The following is a 9,100-nucleotide window of genomic DNA, read 5'->3' as shown; positions in this document are numbered from 1 at the left end:
GCAGGGTGAGCCTGTGGCAGCAGAGGCTGGTGTGACGTTGCAACAGCCTTAGGTGTGCTGTGTGTTCTCCTGGGGAAGTTGTCCCTGGATCAGGGAACCCTGGCAGTGGCGGGGTGCACTGGCTCCTGGGAGGGGAGGTGTGGATAGTGACAGGTGTTTGCACACAGGCTTCTTGGTGGCTGCAACAGCAGTCTTAGTGTTTCATGCCCTTCTCTGGTGTCTGTGCTGATAGCCACGGCTCATGCCCATCTGTGAAGCTCGTTTAAGTGATGTTCTGAATCTCCTCTCCTCGCGCACCCTGAAACAATGGTTCCTTGCCTCTTAGGCAGTTCCAGACTTTTTCCTGGACTCCCTCCAGTTAGCTGTGGCAGAATAGACCCCTTCAGGCTGTGGTCACACAGTCAACCTCAGTCCTCTCCCTGGGATCTGACTTGCGAAGCTGGAGCCTCAGCTCCCAGCCCCCATCCACCCCGGCGGATGAGCAGACAAGTCTCTCAGCCTGGTGAGTGCTGGTCAGCACCGATCCTCTGTGCAGGAATCTCTCCGCTTTGCCCTGTGCACCCCTGTTGCTGTGCTGTCCTCTGTGGCTCTAAAGCTTCCCTGCGGCCCACCCCCTTCTCCACCAGTGAAGGGGCTTCCTATTGTGTGGAAACTTTGCCTCCTTCACAGCTCCCTCCCTGAGGTGCTGGTCCCATCCCTATTCTTTTGTTCCTGTTTTTTCTTTTTTTCTTTTGCCCTACCCAGGTAATTGGGGAGTTTCTTACCTTTTGGGAATTCTAAGGTCTTCTGCCAGCATTCAGTAGGTGTTCTGTAGGAGTTGTTCCACATGTAGTTGTATTTTTGATGTATTTGTGGGGAGGAAGGTGATCTCCATGTCTTACTCCTCCACCATCTTGAAGGTCCCCCCAAGATAATCATTTTCTATTCACAGATGAAATAATTTTCTATGTGGAAAATCTGAAAAACTCAGATATTTTTCTAGAATTAATAGAGTTTATCAAGTCTTAGTAAATAAAGTCAACCTAAAAATATCAATTTTACTCCTACCTACTGGCAAGAAACAATTGGAATTTAAAAAATAAATTTCATTTACTGTAGCACTAAATAAAATTGAAAGATTAGGTAAAAACCTAACAAAAATATATTCAGGTTCTGTGTGTTGAAAACTATAAAGCACAAATGAAAGTAATTAAACAACAAATAACTGAAGAGATATACCATGTTCTTAGACAGGAAAACTCAATATTTTTAGGAAATAAATTATCCACAATTTGATCTGCAGATTCAGTACAACCCTAATTAAAATTCCAGCATGATTTTTGTAGATATCTTATGGGTGAGTGTAAAATTTATATGGAAAGACAAAGAAACTTGAATTGACAAAAATGACTTTAAAACTGAAGAATAAATTTGGAAGATTCACACATTTCAATTTAAGTATTTACTTGAAAGCTACACTAATCAAGACAGTGTGGTATTGGAAAGAAGATATATCCACAGATTGATGGAACAGAATTAGACTAGAAAATAGATTTCCCCAAATTTATTCAATAGAAATTTTTTAAACAAAGTTAGAAAGCCATCCCCTGGATGCCTCCTTCTCCCCTTTTTCCTCTTCCATTTTTCTTCTACCCCACCAACCCCCCCCCACCCCCCACCCCCAACAAATTATATTATCTATACCTGAATCCCGGTTTGGCCGTTCAGGTGGTACAAGGGACGACTACCACCATCTGCAGGTTCATCTTAGGCTCACCAGCTCCCAGACACTGCTGATGCAACATTTGATTATAGTCAGGTGCTCCAGGGAGAGGCCCCAGGCAACAACTGACAGGTTCTCGGGGAGACCCATGGGCAGCAGCATCTCAGGGCAGAAGAACCCGGAGCGCCGGACCTCCACCCACTTCTTTAGGCCTTGGTGGTAACTGAACGCCTCCTCGCTGGGCTCTGTGTAGGGGTTGTAGGCTGCCTCGAAGCGAATGATACCAGCTTGGTGAAGAACTCCTTCATGATGTCCACGAGATGGCCTGGGATGAGGTGGTGGTCAGCCATAATGTCCTCCATCTGGTGGAACTCAGCCAGGTGTGAGTCCTCCAGGTCTCGTTCCAGAACACATGGTTGGTGGTTAGGTTCTTGGTGGGGCACAATGGACTTGCTCAGGGTGGAAGCGGCGGAGCGCACTGAGCTGACGGACGTGGTGCATGTGCTCGCGCAGCAGGCTTTTCCTGCCTCGCCCTGCTCCCTGCAGTCCCGGTTGCTCCCCCATGAGTGGCGGCCAACCTAGGACCGGGCCCGCTTGACCTGTTGGACGTAGTCCACTGGCAGCTGCAGGGCCTCTGCTGGATATCCCAGGAAGAAGGTGTCAGCTAGTCGTGTGCTGAGTGCTGCTGGGGCTGGAAGAGGGCATCAAAAATAAAAACTCCAGAAGGATTGCTTGAGGAGATGGTCTTTTGGCAACCCTGTGAACCTCAACTCCAGAAAGATCAGCCAGATCTGGGCTCAGACCTTGAGTAGGGTGTGCAGGTGTCCGCTGTTGTGGAGGATCCTGGGGGCTGAGAAGTTGTAGAAGGGCGGTCCCACTCAGAACCGCTGGAAATCATCTCTGGGGCAGTTCCACCTCCTGCTTGGAGATGCTGGTGCTGAAGACGCTGCCTTTTCTCACCCAGCAAGTTACTTCAGGGTTACTTCAGTCAACAGCTTCCTGTTCCTGAGCTCGCTTCTCTCCTCCTTGTCTGCCCTCCAGGGACCAGGTGGAGCCGCCACTGCACCTCATCCTCTACGCTGTCCACCACTCTGAACAACCGGGGCTTATTGGGTGCACCTTTGTCCACTCGGAGTCGCTTGTTGGACAAGGCCTTGCTGAAGCCTGTTTTGTCACTGGGCAGTCACAGGAGTTGCCTCTGGCCAGGCCTTGGGGCAGAAGGGGCAAGACATGTTAAGAAACACCCAGGGCTCCTGGCTGCCCTCTCCAGGCTTCGTCCTCGCCCTCGGCTGTAGGCTCCCACCATCCGATTGGAATATTTTAAGAAATATTATGTATTGTGCTGTTGCCAGTGAAGGTGGCAGACATTTTTAGGCCCCCGGGGCGGAATGTCACAGACAGCTGTTTTCACAATGTTGGTCATCCACTGGACAGAATAGCTGCTCTTGTTTTGGACGTTAAGCATCTGTTCGTCCACCTCCTTCATGGACATGCAGCTTCTGAGCACGATGGCCACAGTCAGATAGCAGCCATGGCAGAGGCCACAGGCGGCCATCATATTCTTGGTGTCTGACATCTGCTGGGTAAGCTCCGGCATTGTCAGGGCCCAGTACTGTTGGCTTCCCTGGCTGCTTAACACAGCAAAACCGGCATGAAGAAGTGCAGGTGGGGGAAGGGGACCTTGATCATGCCAGCTTGCGCAGGTCAGCATTGCGCTGGCAGGGGAAGGACAGGCAGGTAATGACCCCACTCGTGGTGGCCAACTCCAGGTGGTCGAGGTCATTGTAGGTGGGTATGGCCAACTTTATGGTTCTGAAGCAGACGTAATGGAGAGCAGCATTCTCAAAGCAGTAGGTCTCATCTGTGTTTTCTACCAGCTGGTGGGCCAAGTACGTGGTATTGTAGGGCTCCACCATCCTATCCGACACCTCAGGCAAGGGCGCCATGCTGAAATGTTCATGTTCCTATCTAGATATGCCTCCTGGATCTTGCTGATGAGGAGAGTACCCATCCCAGACCCAGTCCCTCCAACCAGGGAGTGGGTCATCTGGAAGCCATGCAGGCAGTCACAGCTCTTAGCCTCCTTCTTCAGGACATCTTAATAATGAAAAATTACTTGTAGTTCTAAATGAAAAATATAAAACTCTAAAACATCTACAAAATGTTCTTTTTAGAAGAAATTATAGGAGAAAATTTACCTGACTGTGGTTTAGGCAAAGAGATATTAGATACAACACCAAAAGCATGATCTATTTAGGAAAAGAAAAGATAAATTGAACTTTTTATAAATATAAATTGAAACTTTTAAAATAAAAATTACTGTTCTTCAAATGATACTACTAAGTAAATGGAAAGACAAGAGACACGCTCAAAGAAAATATTTACAAATCAAATTTCCATTTCAGGACTTGTTTCCAGAATATAAAAATAAATCTAAATCTCAAAACTCAGCAATAAAAATCAATAAACAATATGTGGGAAAGATCTGAAGATAGGTGTCACCAAAGAAGATGGAGATATGGCATATAAGCATATGAAAAGATGCTCAACATTATCATTAGGGAGTTGCAACTTAAAACTTCAGTGAGGTAACTATACACCTATCAAAATGCCAAAACAAGCAAACAAAGTAACAATAACAACACTGACAATACCAAGTGGTGTCAACGATGCAATCCCCTAGAAGTCTCATACATTTCTATTAGAAATGCAAAACTCTACAGCCACATTGGAAAACATTTTGGCAGTATTTTATAAAGTTGAATGTGCTTCTATTTACCATATGACCCAGCAGTATTACTCCAAGGCAAATGAAAACGTATGTCCACACACACACACACACACACACACGCACACTAAATATTTATAACGGTTTTATTCACAGTCACCAAATATTGGAAACAAAACAAATGTTTCTCAACCAGTGAATGGATAAACAAACTTTTGTATATTCTAACAAATAGATGACTCCCAAATCTTCAATGTAACTGGCTAAGTGAATGAAGTTAGACACCAAATATTATATATTGTATGATTCCATTAATATATGCTATTTTGGAAAAGGCAATACCATAAGGATAGAAAATTAGATCAGTTGGTGCCACACATTGGGTTTTGAGAGGGAGAGGATGAATATAAAGAGACTGTATTTGGGATGGAACTGTTCTTTGTGAAACTGTAGTGGTGAATATACAGGTCTATAAATTTGTCAAAACCTGTGGAACCATACATCACAGAGTGATTTTTATATACAATTTTAAATTTAAAAAATCAGGATTGTGAGATAGTTGGAGTGTGACAAAATAACTGAACTCCAATTGAGTCAAATAACCATACTGAAGGGGATGGGAAAAAAAAAAGAATCTCGTTTTAAATAATTTTGGAAAGTAGTGTTTTGACCAGATATTGTAAGGGTAAATGTATAAAGAAATGTATCCAAACACTCTAGTTATTAAATGTGTTTCTCCCTTGGATATGGCTTAACAAATCTAAAACTATTGTTATAAGAGGGTTGAACAAATAAGTAAATTTTTGTACATGATGAGAGACAGGTTTCTGACTTTTGGTGGGGGGGAGTTATAAATAACTAAATGGGGAAAATCAGAATAAACCCTGCAGTGCTGGATCGGAGTAAGTATCAGTACAGACATATAGATGATAAGTGACAGATTACACACATACATGCATACATAATTATTGATGTGTACTTATGCAGGAATTGGTAAATATATATTCCTAGATCTTTTCACTAAGAAGAAATAGAAGCAATAACAATAAGTACACCTAATGTCCAAATCTTGGTTTCTAAATATAATTTTCCAATAAAATGATTCAAGGGTCCTTGGTGAAACTATTGATTTCAGGGCTGTGGGAAGAAAAATACAAGATGAGCCTAGAGCATCTAGCAGTATCAGAGACGAATACATTTAATGAAAAGTAGACGGAGGCATGTTAAAAGGACACAGGAGTCAACCTGAAAGAGCTCTCAATGGACAAAGCTGCTGGAACAACTTGAGCAACAAAATATGGAATGACAGAATAGGATTATAACCCCCAAATAAAATAAATATGCATGAGTCCATATGTATAAATAAATAACTGAACAAATAAATGGGGAGAAAGCACATCTCTTCCTTATAGAAGAATAGATGTAGGAGGAGTGAGGGATAGAGAAAATCATCATTAGAACACTACAGTAATAACTGCTACAGGCAAGATCCTCAGTGGGTGATAAAATTAGTGAACATTTAAGCAGAAGTTGTTATATTCGTATTGTCAAAATATTTCCCCCCAATTATTTAGTAATTAAAAAAGGAATAATAGTGACTTTATAATGTAGAATCCTCAAAGATACATACTTCACCAAGGTAAGGTAGTATCAGTAATATTTGTCAACATAATGTATACCTTAATATGGTGCACTGAGAGCCATCACTTCTGTAGTACCCTTCCCCAAAATGTATTACAGCATACAAAGAAGAGCAACAACAAAAATAGGCAAAGCCAGACTTCTCTTTGAAGTTATTCCATGGTATGCAACAAAGGAGAAATTTCCCCAGAATTTTGATGGAAATTAATTTTGAACTCAGAATTATATAACTAGCAAAAATTAAGATGGAAAGGACAAAAAAGACATGCAGGGTCTTGGAGAGTTCTGTGATGAGAAAATACTAGACAAACTAAAATTGAGGGACATTACAAAAATAAACTGGCCATTGCTTTTCAGAATGTTCAAGGTCTTGAACTATATGAAAAGACCAGGGAACTTTCACAGATAAGTGATATAACAACTAAATACAAGGTGAGAACCTGGATTGTATCCTGGAACAGAAAAAGTCTATTAGTTGGGGGGGGAAAAAAGGTAAACTGTGCACAAATTCCACTGTTTAATAGTACTGAACCAAAGTTAGTTTCTTAGTTTCATTAACAGTACTGAATCAAAGTTAGTTTCTTAGTTTCATTAATAGTACTGTACCAAAGTTACTTTCTTAGTTTTGGTAATTGTCCTATATTATGTAAGATAAATATTCACAAAGGAAAACTTAGAGGATACAATGGAACTGTCTAGTATTTTTGCAACTCCATAAGTCTAAAATCATAAGATTGATCTTTTTTAAGTTTTAAAGTTTTGTAGGATAACATTGAGAAAATTTTCCTAAACCAAGAGCAAAAGTCAATGATGTGAAAAATATCACAGAAAATTCATGAATATAAAATAGCAATCCAAGTAGGTCCAACAATCAGAAAGAAAATCATAAAGGAAATATTAGAAACAAATTATCAGAATTTAGAAACAATATGTGCCATCTGATTAAATGTATCCACTAAATGTCTCACAAATAAATGTTAAAATCCCTTTTCCTAAAGGCACAACAGATTTTCAAATCCCATGGACAAAGAGAAGTTTGCATAAGTTTTGAGAAATAATAGCACACAAAGAAGAGCAACAATAAAAATAGGCAATGCCAGACTTCTCTTTGAAGTTATTCCATGGTATGCAACAAAGGAGAAATTTCCCCATAATTTTGATGGAAATTAATTTTGAACTTAGAATTATATAACTAGCAAAAATTAAGACGGAAAGCACAAAAAAGATATTTGTAGACATGCAGGGTCTTGGAGTGTCTGTTATCATATTTGTCATTTCCAGAAAAAGATATCCCTTGAACATACGCTCCAGTAAAATGTAAAAGGAGTCAAGAAAACGAAAAATGAAGAACAGCAATTCCCATTGAAAAACATACCAGGAACAAATGGGCGAGCCCTTTAGAAGCAGTCAGTGTTATGTAGAACAGTATCAAAGTACTATGATAAAGAATCTGGAAAATGTCATGGGTGTTATGAGGATATTTTATGATTCTTTTGCCAACTCTAAAAAATCAAAAGTAATTAGACCCCAAGAAAAACAAAAGCTGCACAAAATTATAATCCAAATTGAAGCAAAAAGAAAATGCAACTTGAGTTTTAGTATAAGAAAATTTAATACATTTATTTATTTATTTATTATTAATATAAATAAAGAGGGAGAGGAAACTTTGGGAGGTGATGGGTATGTTTATGGCATTGATTGTGGTGATGACTTGACAAGTATATATTTACCTGCAAACTCATCAAGATGTATACATTACATATGTACAACTTTTTCGTGTCAGTCGTACCTCAATAAACTGGTTAAAAAACGTGATAAATTTAACTTAAAGATAAATGGCTCCTTTTAAAAACTTTTTGCAGTTTTTGTACCATTTTGCTTATGTTTCTCTATACTTGTTCTTTCTTCTCTATGCGCTTTGTAACAAACAATATTTACATGAAAATGTAAATACTCTTTATTTGTTTCAATGTTAGAATCAAACTGTAACAAAACATGGGTATTTTAATTTTTATAAGAGGACAAACTGTAAATTTGATAAACCATATCAATGGAATTTTAATGGTCTGAGTATCTTAAGCTGGAACGTAGAGTTAGGGAGAATTTGAGTAGGTAAATGTAAGGACACTAGCGTTTCTAAAAATCTTACATGGGGGTGTCTGTCTTCATTTAGAGAGATAAGAAACAGATTTACATATATTATTTAAAATTATATTATAAATATATGAAAAATTAAAAATAATTTAGTAACAATAGGATAGAAAAGGTAAAAAAAAAATGCCCTAAGGCAAAATCCATCATATTTCAGTAGAGAAAATACATACAAATAGTTTAAAATTGATAAATCAAGAAAGAAAAATAAAATGATATCCTTTAGAATTTCATTGAAAATTACCAGACCTAAAATGGAAACTTCTAAATGCTGTTAAATCAAGGAGTGTTACAAGAAGTGGGTCAGAGTAATTTTAATTTTCAGTTAATACTCTAATGTAATGGTTTGAATTTTCTTTTTTCTTTTTTTACCATACTTATGAATTATTTTATTAATAATATTTTACTATATCATTTTATAAAATAAATTCAAATTTTTTTTTTTTTTTCAAAACTTTCCCCCAATCTCTTCTTTTTTTTTTTTTTTTTTTTTTTTTTTTAATTTTATTTATTTATTTATTTATTTATGGCCGTGTTGGGTCTTCGTTGCTGTGCGAGGGCTTTCTCTAGTTGTGGCAAGTGGGGGCCACTCTTCATCGCGGTGCGCGGGCCTCTCACTGTCGTGGCCTCTCTTGTTGCAGAGCACAGGCTCCAGACGCGCAGGCTCAGTAATTGTGGCTCACGGGTCCAGTTGCTCCGCGGCATGTGGGATCTTCCCAGACCAGGGCTTGAACCCGTGTCCCCTGCATTGGCAGGCAGATTCTCAACCACTGCGCCACCAGGGAAGCCCTCAAATTTTTTTATGATGAGTTTTCACTGGAAAAATATAATTTCTATTAAGTCTGCTATTTATTTTAAACTTGCTTGACCTATGGTTT

At 39.5% G+C, this 9,100-nt stretch overlaps 2 pseudogenes; both read right to left on the bottom strand.

Moving 5' to 3' along the window:
- Positions 1–1,703: 1,703 nt before the first annotated feature.
- LOC132363347 (phenylalanine--tRNA ligase alpha subunit-like) lies at positions 1,704–2,914 on the bottom strand (annotated as a pseudogene).
- Positions 2,915–3,022: 108 nt separating this feature from the next.
- LOC132363346 (tubulin beta chain-like) overlaps positions 3,023–9,100 on the bottom strand; it is a 52,527-nt pseudogene continuing 46,449 nt past the window's right edge.

Source organism: Balaenoptera ricei, chromosome 3, assembly GCF_028023285.1.
Source record: "Balaenoptera ricei isolate mBalRic1 chromosome 3, mBalRic1.hap2, whole genome shotgun sequence".
NCBI classification, from domain to species: domain Eukaryota; kingdom Metazoa; phylum Chordata; class Mammalia; order Artiodactyla; family Balaenopteridae; genus Balaenoptera; species Balaenoptera ricei.
Note: the sequence above shows the minus strand (reverse complement) of the source record. Positions and strands in the feature narration are given on the sequence as shown.